General features: G+C 42.1%; 1 protein-coding gene and 1 pseudogene across 2 annotated transcripts in view; both read right to left on the minus strand.

Moving 5' to 3' along the window:
• GRIP1 (glutamate receptor interacting protein 1) overlaps positions 1-14753 on the minus strand; it is a 687701-nt gene that overhangs the window by 448142 nt on the left and 224806 nt on the right. The window lies entirely within an intron of this gene.
• LOC125170269 (60S ribosomal protein L35a-like) lies at positions 10281-10626 on the minus strand (annotated as a pseudogene).

Below are 14753 nucleotides of genomic sequence, written 5' to 3' on the forward strand. Positions count from 1 at the left end.
CTTCTGAACCTCTGTTCACACTATTTATTTCTCCTGCTTAGTATTCTTTTACCGCAGTCCAACAATGCCGACATCTCAGTCCCTGTAGGAAGAGATTCCTCATGAATAGCCTTTGGCGACTGCCATCTTTGCTGTTGGTGCTACCATCTGTAATTCTCACTTGCTGGGATTTTTTAAAAGTCTATTACGCATGTATTATCCTTTCTCAATGAGATCTAGTCACCAGTTCGAAACTGTATATCTGCTTGTCTCCTTGACCTTTCCACTTGAACATCTCAAAGTTACCCCAATATCAAAATGCCCCAAACTGAACGCAAGACTATCCCACAATCAGAGCCTTTTCCAGTCTTGATGAATGGCCCCTACTACACAAGCCAGAAATCTATGACTCATCTTCATTGCCTTCTCTCCTCCCATCCTCCACATGCACCTATCTCAGAATTCTGTTAATGTTATCCCTTAAATATCTCTGCATTCACTAGCTTCTTGCTGCCTCTACCACTGACCTAGACTAGCACAAATGTAATGGGTTTGATTGTTATTTAGGAATGATAAGGCCAACAGATCAGAAGACAATACCATTGAAAAGGCAGTTTATTCTACTCACAATTCCTAAGGGAGGAAGTGCGTGTCACAGCGGGGGGGGGGGGGGGGGTGTGCATCCCCGGATTCACAGGGGTCTGTGAGGAGGCAGAGAGGCAGGGAAGAACTGTGGGCAAGAATCTTTATTGAGGTCTTCATGGGAAGGAATGGGCAAGGCTGGGTAAACCAGTTTAGGATTGGCTGGTTTGAATAATTTCAGTGGGCTCTGGGGAATAGGGGCTGTCCCTAGTTGTCTGCTATCTGGCCCTGGTTCGAGCAGGTGAATAGTGGCCCAGCCTGTGAAAGCCCAATAAAGGAGATGGTTGGTGATGAGGACTTAGTCAGCTATTCCAGAAGAGGAAATGACTGGCCTCCAGCCAAGGCCTCAAAACAGAGTCAAGACAGTATTTAAATAACTGTATTACAAGCATCTCACCTGGGCTGGGTTTTTTTTTTTCTTTCTTTTTTTTTTTAAAACCATTCTTTTTTTTTTTTTTAATGTTTATTCATTTTTTGAGAAAGAGATACAGCATGAGTGGGGGAGGGGCAAAGAGAGAGAGAGACACAGAATCCGAAGCAGGCTTCAGGCTCTGAGCTGTCAGCACAGAGCCCGGTGCAGGGCTCAAACCCACAAATCATGAGATCATGATGTGAGCTGAAGTCAGACGCTCAACCCACTAAGCCAGCCAGGTGCCCCATCACCTGCGCTGTTTATTTCAGTAGCTTCATAATGGTCTCTGTCAGTCACGATCTTCTACCTGTAACTCCTTCTCTCTCTCTCCTAGAAGCCTTCAGTTTTCCTATTTCCTTAGAATAAAGACAGAATTTGCTAATATAGCTTCTGAACCCCTGAATACTCTGGTCCCTGTTTATTTCTCAGGTTCAGTTGCACTTTGCTTCCTGTAACTATATATTCATTCTTGTCTACTTGTATATACAATCTCTCATTTGTTCCACAAAAAGGTACTTCCTGCTGAGAATATATCAGTTGCAAGAATTCTGATGGACATCTTAAATTAAAACCATTTACAGGATTTATCTTTATTTGGCAAATTATGTAATGTTATTTAACTTTGATTAATCAGATGGTGCTATCCATTATACGTATTTATCTGCACCATTAATATAAACCCTGAAGTTAAAAGGGCTGAATTTATTTCCACATAAAGAGTAGCTTTCAGATAGACATCTTAAATCTGGTTGTTGAGTCTTCCAATGAAAATGTTCTATTCAGACAATCCTTGTTTCAGGGAACTTTACGAGCTAACATAGCCACAAATTTTGCTTTAGAATGTGCCCGACAATTCCATCAGACTCATAAACATCCTCAAGATCTAATGGTAACATGTTAAAAACTCATTTAGAAAATCATTTCAAGATGAAATTTTCCCTACCGCATTTAGATTGCAGAAATAGGATATGAGAATGTGTTTTAATTTCTCTTTTAATGATGCATTATCATCATTTTAAATAAAAAATGTTTTTGAGGTAGGAAGTAAGTTTATTTGATCCTCGGATTTGTCATAATTTCCCTGACTTGAATTTTTTTTTAAGTTTATTTCTTTTGAGAGAGAGAGTGAGTGTCTGTGTGTAAGCAAGCAGGGGAGGGGCAGAGAGAGAGGCGGAATCCCAAGCAGGCTCCACACTGTCAAGTGCTGAACCAAATGCGGGCTCAAACTCCCCAACTGTGAGACCTGAGCAGAAATCAAGAGTCGGATGCTTAACTGACTGAGCTACCCAGGCACCACCCCCAACTGGAAACTGTTTCTTCGTTTTGTAGGTGGCGCATCAGACATAAGTGATTTGACCTCCCTCCTCTCTCTCCTAACACAAATCTGTGTTCAGCTATTTCCCTAGAACTTACTGAGCACTTTCTATATGGCAGACACTACAGCAGGCCCTAAGGATTAAACGGTAGACAGGACAGAAGATAGTCCTGTCACTGGGAAGCTCACAGTCCGAAGAAGTAACCAGCCATTAGGCAGTCATAACCCAGCATGTGACCTACCCTGTGGGAGATGAGTGTGGGGTGCTATAAAAGCATGTAGGAAAAGGAATAACCTGAACCCACGGATCGCAGAACGCTTTCTGGAGGAAGCGGCATCTAAACTACAGCATAAAACAATCAGCCAGAGGGACATTCCAGTGAAATTTCAATTTAAATAGAAAGAGCGCTGACTGAAAGTCTAACTATACATATTCTGGCATGCCCAATTCCTTCACTAACCTCTGTCATCCTGAGGAAGTCACCTCGACTTCCAAGGCCTCACCCCAAATCTATAAACTAGGGGATGGCACTTGATAAACTCCTTCCAGGCCGGGATTCTCATTATCGGTGTCTGAGCCTTCCTAGTCTGGGTCTCCATTATCTCTTGTCTCTTGACCGCCTAGCTCCCCTCAACGCCAATCCATCCTGCACACTGTCACCAGATTTAGCTTCCTAAAGCACTGCTTTATGCCAGTTCTCTGCCTCCCTGGTATTAGTGGCCCTCAAGAGAACATCTCATCTCACCTCCGTTACCAGTCCCACCTTATCTCCCCAGGATGAGCCCTCCACCCTGAGCAGGTTACAATGCGAACCCGATGCTGGGATCCCTCTTAGCTGCTCCTCCCTGCTAAAGAGCCCTCGGCCTCCTCTCTGCTCTGATCATTTCTGCTATGGCCCAGGAAGCTCGTATGGCCCAGGAAGCTCACTTTCTAGCCTTCTCTGTGAAACCTCCCCAGGTCACTCCAGCCTTCCCTGTCTCCTCTCTCTCTGAACATTTACCACGCCACTTATCTGAAATCCCCTTTTGATTACCCAACACTGCAATCTGTGTTATTTTTATTTACCTAATGATACTGTGGAATTTTTTAGCTCTTAAATCCTTTTTTTTTTTTAATTTTTTTTTCAACGTTTTTATTTATTTTTGGGACAGAGAGAGACAGAGCATGAATGGGGGAAGGGCAGAGAGAGAGGGAGACACAGAATCAGAAACAGACTCCAGGCTCTGAGCCATCAGCCCAGAGCCCGACGCGGGGCTCGAACTCACAGACCACAAGATCGTGACCTGGCTGAAGTTGGCCGCTTAACCAACTGCGCCACCCAGGCGCCCCAGCTCTTAAATCCTTTTATTTATCTCCCCTCCTTACCTCCTTCGGGTAGTATTAAGCCCATACTACTACTGAATTGAATAAAAAAAAAAAAAAAAAAAAAAAAGAGAGAGACATAGATTTTTACCTACTTCCCAAAAGGCACGTGTGCTAGTCCTAGAATAAGAAAGAAAGCATTCCTACCTCTTCGGTCTACCTCTCTCATTCCTTTCCAAGGACCAGACATCATTCAGCTAGCAGACACAGCCCAGTGGAAAAAGCACTAGACTGGAAGACCAGAATTCCAAGCTCAGTTTGTGGCTCAGCTGGTCTCCCGCTGGCTAACTCTAACCTCATTTTTCAGTCTCTCTGTGCCACAGTTTTCTCACCTACAAAATGGAGATTGGTCCAGATAGTATTTAAAGTCCCTTTTCAGTCTCAGATTTGTGGGGACACACAGATAAGCAGAGGGGTACCTGGTTACACGGGGAGGCACTCCTCAATGTAAGGGAGTCTGAGACAAGAGAGGAGATGAATTAAATTACAAATTCAATTAAAAAAAAAAGCGCGTAAAACCGTTGTGCGGGTGAGGCAACAGCCTATCGTCTGAACACTTCATCTCTCTAGGGAGACAGCTCACAACACCAGTCAACCATCAAGCAATTCAAACTTTCATTCTTTCTTAGAGCCTTACAAACACAGATCTGGGGTCTTGAGGTGGCTGGACACTTTTCAAGCCCTTGGAACGGCTCTATCAAATGATGAAACTGTATTATAAGACTTAGGGAACTATCACCCGACTGTATTTGCAGAGTGCAAAGGTTTTATTTTGTTTTGGTTGTTGTTCTTGTTTGCTCGTGTTTTAATGCTTCGTGAGAATGGATTTCAAACTTTCTATCTTGGAATCATTGATCTGGATGCAACATTAGCCTGGAGCAGGAAAGGGACGCAATAAAAACAAACCCAACATTTCAGGGACATCTCGGGAACACCTGGACATGCCTCATGGATGCCTAAGACATCAGTGATACTCCCACAAGAGTTACCTGCATGGAGGTAACAGGCAAAGAAATTCAGGGCACATTTTCTCAAAAGTACTTATTTCTGTTACAAAAATTATATAGATATATTTGTTTATTATTTTCAGATAGGTAGCACCCAGCATGTAACCAAATACATTCCTTCCCCCTCTTCCTTCCTTTTCTTCCTCTATTTTTGTTTAGCACTCTTTTTATTAATGAGGAAAGGGAAATGTGACCTCTCTCTTGGAGATGTCTCTCCTTTTAGACTTACTGGCTTTTTAATTCCTCTCTCTGGCTTATTTAACATCTCTGAGCCTTGATTTATTCAGCAATTAATAATGTAGGCAAGGTATCTTAGCAGGATAGGATCTTTTATTGATTTATTTATTCATACTGACCTCATTCCAAAAGCAATTTAAAGAGAATACTTGGCAAATAGTAGGTGCTGAATAAATGTTAGTTTTCTTCTCTTTTCTCTATTTAAATTACCCCTGGTTTTCTTGAGAGGGAAGGATTAACTGAAAATCAAGAGGAGTTTAGGAATAGAGGCTATGGACGTAAAATATTAGTAAGTGATAATGGCCAATCTTTTTTAAAAAGCTTCCGCATCTGAAAGAATGACACTCTTTCACAAGACACAGGACATCTAGAAGTGGAAACAGGAGGCTATCCAAGGAAAGCAGGGACAAAGGCAAGCGTCTGTCTACGATAAAAGAAGTTATAGGCGGGAGGATGTTTTTGTGACTAGAGCAGGTGTTCCTCTGAGAGCTCAGCAGCCCCAAGCCAAAATACAGGGTTTTATTATAATTACATTTGAAATTTATACAGCCTTTGTACACTGAAAACACCAACCAACTCTTCATCATGCTGGCTTCACAGCCGTCCTGAAAGATTTTACCAGCTGGGCTTTTCCAGAAGTGACTATGATGCACTGGAAATCAAGTGACTATGAAGCTGAAGTTGGTATGCCGGGTAAAGCACATCAACTTCACCTCTCTGGACTCGGTTTCTCTATCTATAATATGGGCTAGCTGAAATCCCCTTCCAGTTCTAAAATCCCACAATTCTACCTTCCCAGCCATGGAAAGTGGGTAACTTCACCAAACCTCCCATAGTACCCAGCTGAGCAAGGTGTGGTATCCTCCCCACTTTGTTCTCTGAATTTTATGTCTCCTTATAAAGTTTTTCACATTAAACAAGCAAAGTGTTACAAGGCTGGGCATTCTTTCTCCAATCCCCAATCATTTGCAATTTTAGGTTCGCTCTATCATTACAGATACATACATTCATAATCGTAAAACTTTATCAAAAACCTACCTAGCATGCCAGTTCACATCATTAACAGTTCTGACTTTGCCACGATTAGTATTCCTTTTCCTCATCACGTCATCATGAATTAAAGTCATAATCTAGGGGCGCCTGGGTGGCGCAGTCGGTTAAGCGTCCGACTTCAGCCGGGTCACGATCTTGCGGTCCGTTGAGTTTGAGCCCCGCGTCGGTCTCTGGGCTGATGGCTCAGAGCCTGGAGCCTGTTTCCAATTCTGTGTCTTCCTCTCTCTCTGCCCCTCCCCCGTTCATGCTCTGTCTCTCTCTGTCCCAAAAACAAATAAACGTTGAAAAAAAAAAATTAAAAAAAAATTAATAAATAAAGTCATAATCTATAAGTAGAGGGTGTACAATTTCAAATAAAAACTCAATTGCACTTAAAGTCTTCTGTAAATAGAGCCAGTAAATTCAGGAGAGAAGGACTGGGTCAAGACTGTGAAAAGGGCTGTCGGTGCAGACACAAATTCATTCTCCCATTTTTGGACACCTTCCTGTACCCACTTTAGTCATGAAAGTTATATCTTACATTAGCCATGCCAGGGAATTTCTCTTTCAAAAGTGATTTGATGCCTTCCCCAAATTGCTATGATTTGCCTTAAATCAGTAAGATTTACCCACTGTGATAAGTTAGCAGTCCTCCCCGGCAGGTAAATTGAGGTCAAATAAAAAGAAACGTGGGGTGTCTAGGTAGCTCAGTTGTTTAAGTGTCCAACCTTGACCTCAACTCAGGTCATGATCTCATGGTTCACAGGATCAAGCCCCACGTTGGGCCTTTTGCACTGACAGCACGGAGCCTGCTTTGGATTCTCTCTCTCCCTCACCTTCTGCGCCTTCCCTGCTTGCTTGCTCTCTCTCTCTCTCTCTCAAAATAAATAAATAAACTTAAAATAAAAAAGAAATGTCACTTAGAATGAGATCACAGCAGAAAATCACCTCTTAGTACCCCCTGAGTTCAGTTGTGATTTTTAAACAGCCCAAACAATAAACAAAAAATGCTTATACATACAGATAAACATAACATAGTACACATATAGTATCGTATCTTTTAAAATAAACTTAGGGGCGCCTGGGTGGCTCGGTCGGTTAAGCGTCCGACTTCGGCTCAGGTCATGATCTCACGGTCCATGAGTTCGAGCCCCGTGTCGGGCTCTGTGCTGACAGCTCAGAGCCTGGAGCCTGCTTCAGATTCTGTGTCTCCCTCTCTCTCTGTCCCTCCCCTGTTCCTGCTCTGTCTCTCTCTGTCTCAGAAATAAATAAATGTTAAAAAAAAATTTTTTTTAAGTAAAATAAACTTAGATTTTTTTCAAATCAGTATAAATTTATATAAATTTTATGAATGTATATTTTGATAAATAAAATGTATCTTCCAAATACCAATTAAATAGAGATATCACCTCTAATGATTTTGAAACGTTTACTTGCTACATTATTAATGGGAAATCTGGGCCAATTCCCATGTATTTCAACTAATGCCAAAAGATATAAAATGATTCCATTTATAATTCAAAGCCTGGAGTCACTGCAAGTGAAACAGTTTTACTGTTAAATATTGCAAATCATTAGTGCTATCAGCATATATGTCTTTGGAGAATAGCCTCATATCCTAACACAGACGAACCTCCATTTATTGCAAGCATAAGAGTAAGTAAAACATGCCACACTAGCAGAACGCATCTTAGCCCTCCAAGGATACTACCCTCCTTGTTAAAGTTTCCCTTGATAAATATGAAAAGTAACAGACAACTAAGACGCTATTAGCTTAGAGTTCCTGTCTCAAGGATCAAACGTGGGGGGCTTTTTCTTCTGATTTGGAGAAATCTCAAAGTAACCATGAAAAAGTTCTTTATAGGAATACCAGGAAAGGAGATTTTAAATTTTTTTATGTTTTCTTCATTTATTTTTGAGAGAGAGAGAGAGAGAGAGAGAGAGAGAGAGAGAGACAGTGCAAGCAGGGGAGGGACAGAGAGAGAGGGAGACACAGAATCTGAAGACAGGCTCCAGGCTCTGAGCTAGCTGTCAGCACAGAATCCGATGCGGGGCTCGAACTCACGAACTGTGAGATCACGACCTGAGCCAAAGTTGGAGGCTTAACCGACTGAGCCACCCAGGCGCCCCTGGAAAAGAAGATTTTAAATCTTACAGGTTGCTGTGGAGCTCGTGTACATTGAAGATACTCAAATACTTCAGTAAATATCCCCGTATCTTTCTGATGGAGGCAAGTTGTGATTTGTTCCATTTTGTTTTGTTTTTTCCTTAACACTTTATCATTACCTGTCAGCAGCCAGTGATGCATTTGATATTTGGCTTCATTCCTAGACCACACATAGAAGCCGTCCCCAAAATGAATTATCGAGTAACTGGCAGTGCGAACTGTTTGAGCTTCAATTTTGAAATTTATCTTTTTTTTTCTTTTTTCCTCCTTACATAATCAAGAGCTCAAGTATCTGGGGAAGCCATTTTAACAACTCTGCTCTTAAGTAATAATTAAAGCTGCTGCCACACAGAGGTTTTATGTCTTTTTAAATGTCAGCCCAATTCTAACAAATCCGAGTTTCTTTCGGCAGCTCTAACACCACATCTTGGAAGAAATAAACTTCTGAAACGTCTTTTTGCCATCCAGACATTTATAAATCACGGGCCAAAGTTAAGACCGAAGTGCGTACCTTTCCCTGATACCTGAGCCTACAGTGACCGGCGTGCATTCTAGCAGCAGAACTCTGCCCGAATCACTGACGCTGACGGCAGACAAGATGCTGAAAAGACGGAAGTATCTGCGGTTTGATTACCTTAATTCTGTAAGACTATAATTTGAGAATTCATGAATATGATCGGTTCCTGTCATTAGAGGGTTTAAGTTTATTTATTTTGAGAGAGAGAGAGAGTGCAAATGTGCATCAGTAGGGCAGGGGCAGAGAGGGAGAGAAGAATCCAGAGCAGGCTCCTCACCGCCAGCATGGAGCCTGACGTGGGGTTCAAACTCATGGACCGTGAGATCATGACCTGAGTGGAAACCAAGAGTCAGACACCTAACCGACCGAGCAACCCAGGTGATCCTAGAGTGGTTTTTTGTTGTTGTTGTTGTTGTTGTTGTTGTTTTTAATACACTTACAAATGTATCTCTTTTTTTCTAAATAGACACTAAAAATAAGTTATTTGGGGGGTTCACAAAATCACTAAAATATGTCTTGCTCTGCTAGGAATAATAATAATGGGTCTTTGGGGGTTGACAGGCATGGGGGACAAAAAAGGTGAGACAGAATCCAGGAAACAGATTTCCTGAGCACTTGCTGTACGTCAGATGCTGTACCTTGGGAATATAAATATAAATATGATACAAGTTGCACCCTTCATGTGCCATCTTGTGAGGGAACAGATAAGCAGATCGTATTGAAATGAAAAAGTGTCACAAGATAAACAGCACAGAAGAGAGACACTCATTCTGGACAGGTGGGGCAAGGGGTGGCCAGGAAAGACCTCCTAGGGAGGAGAGGAAGTGCATGACACAACAAGCAAAACCATAATGGTCAGAGGAAAGCAGAGAAGTTTAGGGTGACTGGTCATAACATGTGGAGATGAGAATGATGGGAAATGGGTTTGGAAACAAGCCAGTTCATGGGGGAGGGGGGGGAGCCTTGAATGACTCAGCAGGGAGCCTTGATCTGATCCTGGGAGCACTGGGAACCACTGATAAATTTGAAACAGACAAATTCAGATTAACATTTTATACTGGTTATTCTCGGAGTGACGCGAAGGAGGGCTTTGGGGGAACCAGCATTTAGGAAGCAGCTATGCCCCACCAGGTTCTTTACTTTTAGTATCACTGAATCCTCACAAGAATCCTAGACACCATTATCTCCATTTCACAGCAGAGGACGGGAGACCAAGAGAAGTTAAATGCTTTGGCAAGATCACGCAGGCGGTAAGTGGTAAGACTGGAATTACAATGCTGCCCGATACGCAATCCCCAGTTTTCCCAACGACATCAACATGTTGCACAAAATACAAAAGGAAACAGGAACAATCTAGGTGCAGCCTAAGCATAAATACAGGGTACTGTTACAAGTTAAAACAGAAGTTATAGTGTTGATGCCAGAGGGGAATCTGTGAAATGAGCCCCGGGACAGGAATGTTACTATCCATACTACCCAATAAGGCAGATAACGGAGAAACTCCCAAATGCTTTCACTATGGACTTCGTTTCCCATGATCCTCCCTCCCTCCCTCCCTTCCTTCCTTCCTTTCAAATCTACACCTATATTTATTTACTTTTCAGTTAGTTTAAACCCCTGAGGGATACAGCATCACACGGATTATGTGGCCAATGGCTTTAGCAGGAAGGTTGCTTTGGAATTTGTTCGGCATGAACCATGCCACTGTTTCCATGAGCGCAAGTTACTTTTTCCCAGAGTACTCTGGTTTTGTTCGGTTTGCCACCAGGAGTCACTATGTTGTTCTTTGCTTTGTACATATGAGCACATCTTTTGCCTAGATAGAATTCAGTTTCATCTCGAGCATAAACTCCTTCAATTTTAAAAAGAGCTGTGTGCTCCCTCTGGTTCCAGAGACCCTGCTTATAGCCAGCAAAAATGGCTCCGGACCACACCCTCCCAGACATCCTTGTCATTTTAGGAGTCCTGTTCCTAGTAGGCCCCACTTATTTGGACCCAAAGTTCAGTAGCAGCAGCTCCCCTCCCCCATGGCACTTTATTCTGAGAAATTACTTATTCTTAAAACACAGTGTCAACCTTTGTCAACATCATCCCTATTTGAAGTGATGTCTTCTGTCTATTCTTCCTCTCCCATCTGCTTTTTTTTGGGGGGGGAGGGGGTGTTGAGGGCAGAAGGGGGATCTGGGGAGAAACTACATTGGCAACAAATATCCCAAACTATGTTACTACATCATTAAGGCTGAGTCGGAGACATTAGGTTTTACCAGCTCCTACTGCACACATAAGATGTGTTATTAACTGGTCAGGTGCCACAAGTCACTTTCAAGTCATCTCTAGCTTCTGGAAATGAAACTGCTCTCTAAGCAAACTGATTTAAAAACACATCCTTAAGAGTGTTAGTTACATCTGGAATCAGGCAGGGAGCAAACACACATCTCTGCATTGTTTGTTCTCTGCCTGTGTTGACACTTCGGGGACTCAATATCCCCACTTTATAGGTGAGAAAACTAAGGGTCATGAAGAGAAATGAGAACTGCACTCCCATGGCGTTTGTGAATGTCGGACTTGCGGTCTTTGTTTTTTTTTTAATTTTTTTAACGTTTATTTATTTTTGAGACGGAGAGAGACAGAGCATGAACAGGGGAGGGGCAGAGAGAGAGGGAGACACAGATTCTGAAATGGGCTCCAGGCTCTGAGCTGTCAGCACAGAGCCTGACGCAAGGCTCGAACTCACGGACCGTGAGATCATGACCTGAGCCGAAGTCGGACGCTTAACCGACTGAGCCACCCAGGTGCCCTGGACTTGGGGTCTTTGAATCCAAGTCTGTTGACTCATATCATTTACTACTTTAACTTCATGCTTCGGAAAGAAAAATTAATAATATATTTTCACAGGTCAATGCACTTAGAGAAACCAGCAGGAAATTAGAGGAAGAAGCAATCACTGTCACATACTTATAAAAGAATATTCTAGATTATATTCCAAAACCAGAAGAAAGGAAGCCTGTTGTTTTCATTTTCCCAATACTAACAATAAATACATAAATAACACAGTGTGGGGAAGACATGGGCAGAACTATCTAGAATCTGCTACAGAGTGGGTCCTGGGGAACAGTAGCTCCATAAAACCCTCCTTTGTTGTTCCAATAGTCTGAGAAACATTAAATATTTTATTCTCTTCATGCAGATTCTTGTACTCTGGCACAAAAGGGTAGGTTTTGCAATGTAAAGGAGGCTGTTTAACTTTATTTAACTCAGAATGTTTCAAAATAATGAAAGTGAAACAACACCATGTTTGAATCTCAGTGATTGGAGGTATCAGCAAGTTTTAAAACATGGCTAGATTCAACTCCATCAGAATACTTAAGCCACAAGCCACAAACAAAGGTTTCATATGATTTCCATTTAATATCATTTTCCACCTAAAAATAACAATGCCTGCTTACTATGCGCTAGGTGTTCGGCTAGGCCAGTGGTCACAAGGCAGCTGAAACCAGCATGTCAATCACAACGAACCTGTCTGGTAAGTAGCAGCTTCAAGTGTGGCATTCAGAAGTACTAGGGAGCTAGGCCTAGTCTCCGAGAGAGAGAAAGTGCCATGATTGATTTGCAGGATCTGTCACAGACGCGGGAACTGAAGACTGAAGGCACACGTACCTCACATTTTTCATACATGAACTAGGCACTGAAGATACATAAATGAATGAAATGTGGTTCCTGATTTCAAGGGGCTCATCTGGGGGTGGGAGGAGGGCGAGGCTCATATAATTTCAACATCGTGAGACAAGAGCAAAAATAGGAGGCCCTAACAGAAAGAGGAGACAAACAGTGATCAGAGGAGCTAGCTTCAAAGATCAGAGGGTACTCGACCGGAGTCTTGAAGGACACGCCCGAGTTCATCACGTGTGCAGAGAGGTGGCATTACAGGTTAATAGCACAGCAGGCTCAGGGGGCTGTCACTAACAAAGCTTGGCTGGAGCAGGGAAGTATGGAAAAGACACTTACCACCTTTTCTTTGATTATATTTTCCAGGGCAACCCTCCCAACAATCTTCATTATGTTTTTTGTTTGTTTAAGTACCATTTCAGTACCATTTAGTTATTTACATTGGAAAAGGAATGCATGTTCCATTTAATTGAATAATATGGCTAGTAGAGGATTACTATATACACGAGAGATCATTTTGATTCTAATTTTCACAATGGCCCGTGTGCTACTCTTGACTAAAACAAAGGCCAACACATTTTATAATACAGATGGCATTCGTATTGCTTCTTTGTGATAATTTGCTAGCACCCCATGACACATTACGTTAACTCTGAGCTTTGTATGTTTAAGAAGTTAAGGTAAATATGAATTGACTTTATGACATACTCTAGAACTAGTCTTAAAAATATAAGCATCGGGGCGCCTGGGTGGCTCAGTCGGTTAGGCGGCCGACTTCGGCTCAGGTCACGATCTCACAGTCCGTGAGTTCGAGCCCCACGTCAGGCTCTGTGCTGACAGCTCAGAGCCTGGAGCCTGTTTCAGATTCTGTGTCTCCCTCTCTCTCAAAAATAAATAAACGTTAAAAAAAAATTTAAATATATATATATAAGCATAAAAAAGGGGTGCGTGGGTGGCTCAGTCGGTTAAGCGTCCGACTTCAGCTCAGGTCATGATCTCAGGGTTCGTGAGTTCGAGCCCCCACATCGGGCTCTGTGCTGTCTGCTTGGAGCCTGGAGCCTGCTTCAGATTCTGTGACTCTCTCTCTCTCTGCCCCTCCCCCACTCATGTTCTGTCTCTCAAAAATGAATAACTGTTAAAAAATATACATGTATGCATAAAATACTCTTAAAAATCCCTCAAGTTCATTTGTTTTCTTTGGTATCTTTTTCCTCTTTTGCATATCGTAACTACTATAGCTTATTAGGTAACAACGTCTACTGTTTTTCCAGACAACACTTCATTGTTTTATGGAGACAGGTGAGGGCAAAATGACATGGTCAAGAGGCCGCTTTAGAAAAGTGGAGACAGTAACCAGACAAAATTCTTAGCAGGCTTCTCTCAGAGATGCCGTCACCTCACCTTTCTCCTTTTTACATTTAAAATAAAATACTCTACTCCAAGAAGACACGGAGTCGAAGCAAGATTGAGAATGAAACATGAGCTAGTGGCGTGGATGAGCATTTGAGGGCGGTTCCAATGAAATGGAGGAAAAGCTCACCCTTGGACAAAAAGATAGCATTAAGCCAGCGTCTTTTTTGTTGTTGGTTATATAGAAATGTTGGCATATCAAAGTTATTCTTTTAAAGAATGAGGCAACGGTGCTCCTTGACAAATCATCACTATAGCCATCATGGCTGACCATTTTGACCCAGTCGCTACTCCCAATCCCTGTGAATTTGTACACGCGCTTTTTCCCCCTAACAACTTCTACAACATCCCACGCCGCTTTGTTTTTGGGAATATGAGCCATATTTGGAATATGCATTCGCCACTGTTAGCCAAAGATAGAAGCAAAACCATTTTTGACTCTAGGGTACTAAATGCTACAAATTGCCTGGAAATAACAAGACGGGGCTTGAAAGATCAGGCTAAATATTCCCAGCACTTTCTGAAAAATACCAATATTAGCCATCAAAGGCGTGTAGGGCAGTTAGTTCCTTTAGCATCATTTCTTGACCCGTAGGTTCTTCACAAGAGGCAGGTGTTATTTTTGCCAACTATGTATGTATGTTTCTAAACCGTGATTCAAATTTAATATTCGGTTTTGCTTACAGGTGGATATAATATGTGAAATAATAAATGATAATACAAAAGGATAAAAGGCCCTGAAGGAAATAATTTTCTCAGACTCAACCACAATCCTCCCACATACAGTGACAAAAAATAGATATAATTTCCTTATCTTATTGAGATGTCTAATTCCATTCTCTGTGGGAGACTCATCAATGAACTTAGATAAAACAGCCAGGCTCACATAAGTGTAGGTAATTAAAACCATATTAATCCCTGAGAATGGTTTTGAAGAGATGAGTGTCAGTCTGGGGCAATTGCTCAAAACCGTGCTCTGTGGCCTCTGCAGGGCTCAGTGTTACCA

This window comes from Prionailurus viverrinus, chromosome B4 (assembly GCF_022837055.1).
Source record: "Prionailurus viverrinus isolate Anna chromosome B4, UM_Priviv_1.0, whole genome shotgun sequence".
NCBI lineage: Eukaryota > Metazoa > Chordata > Mammalia > Carnivora > Felidae > Prionailurus > Prionailurus viverrinus.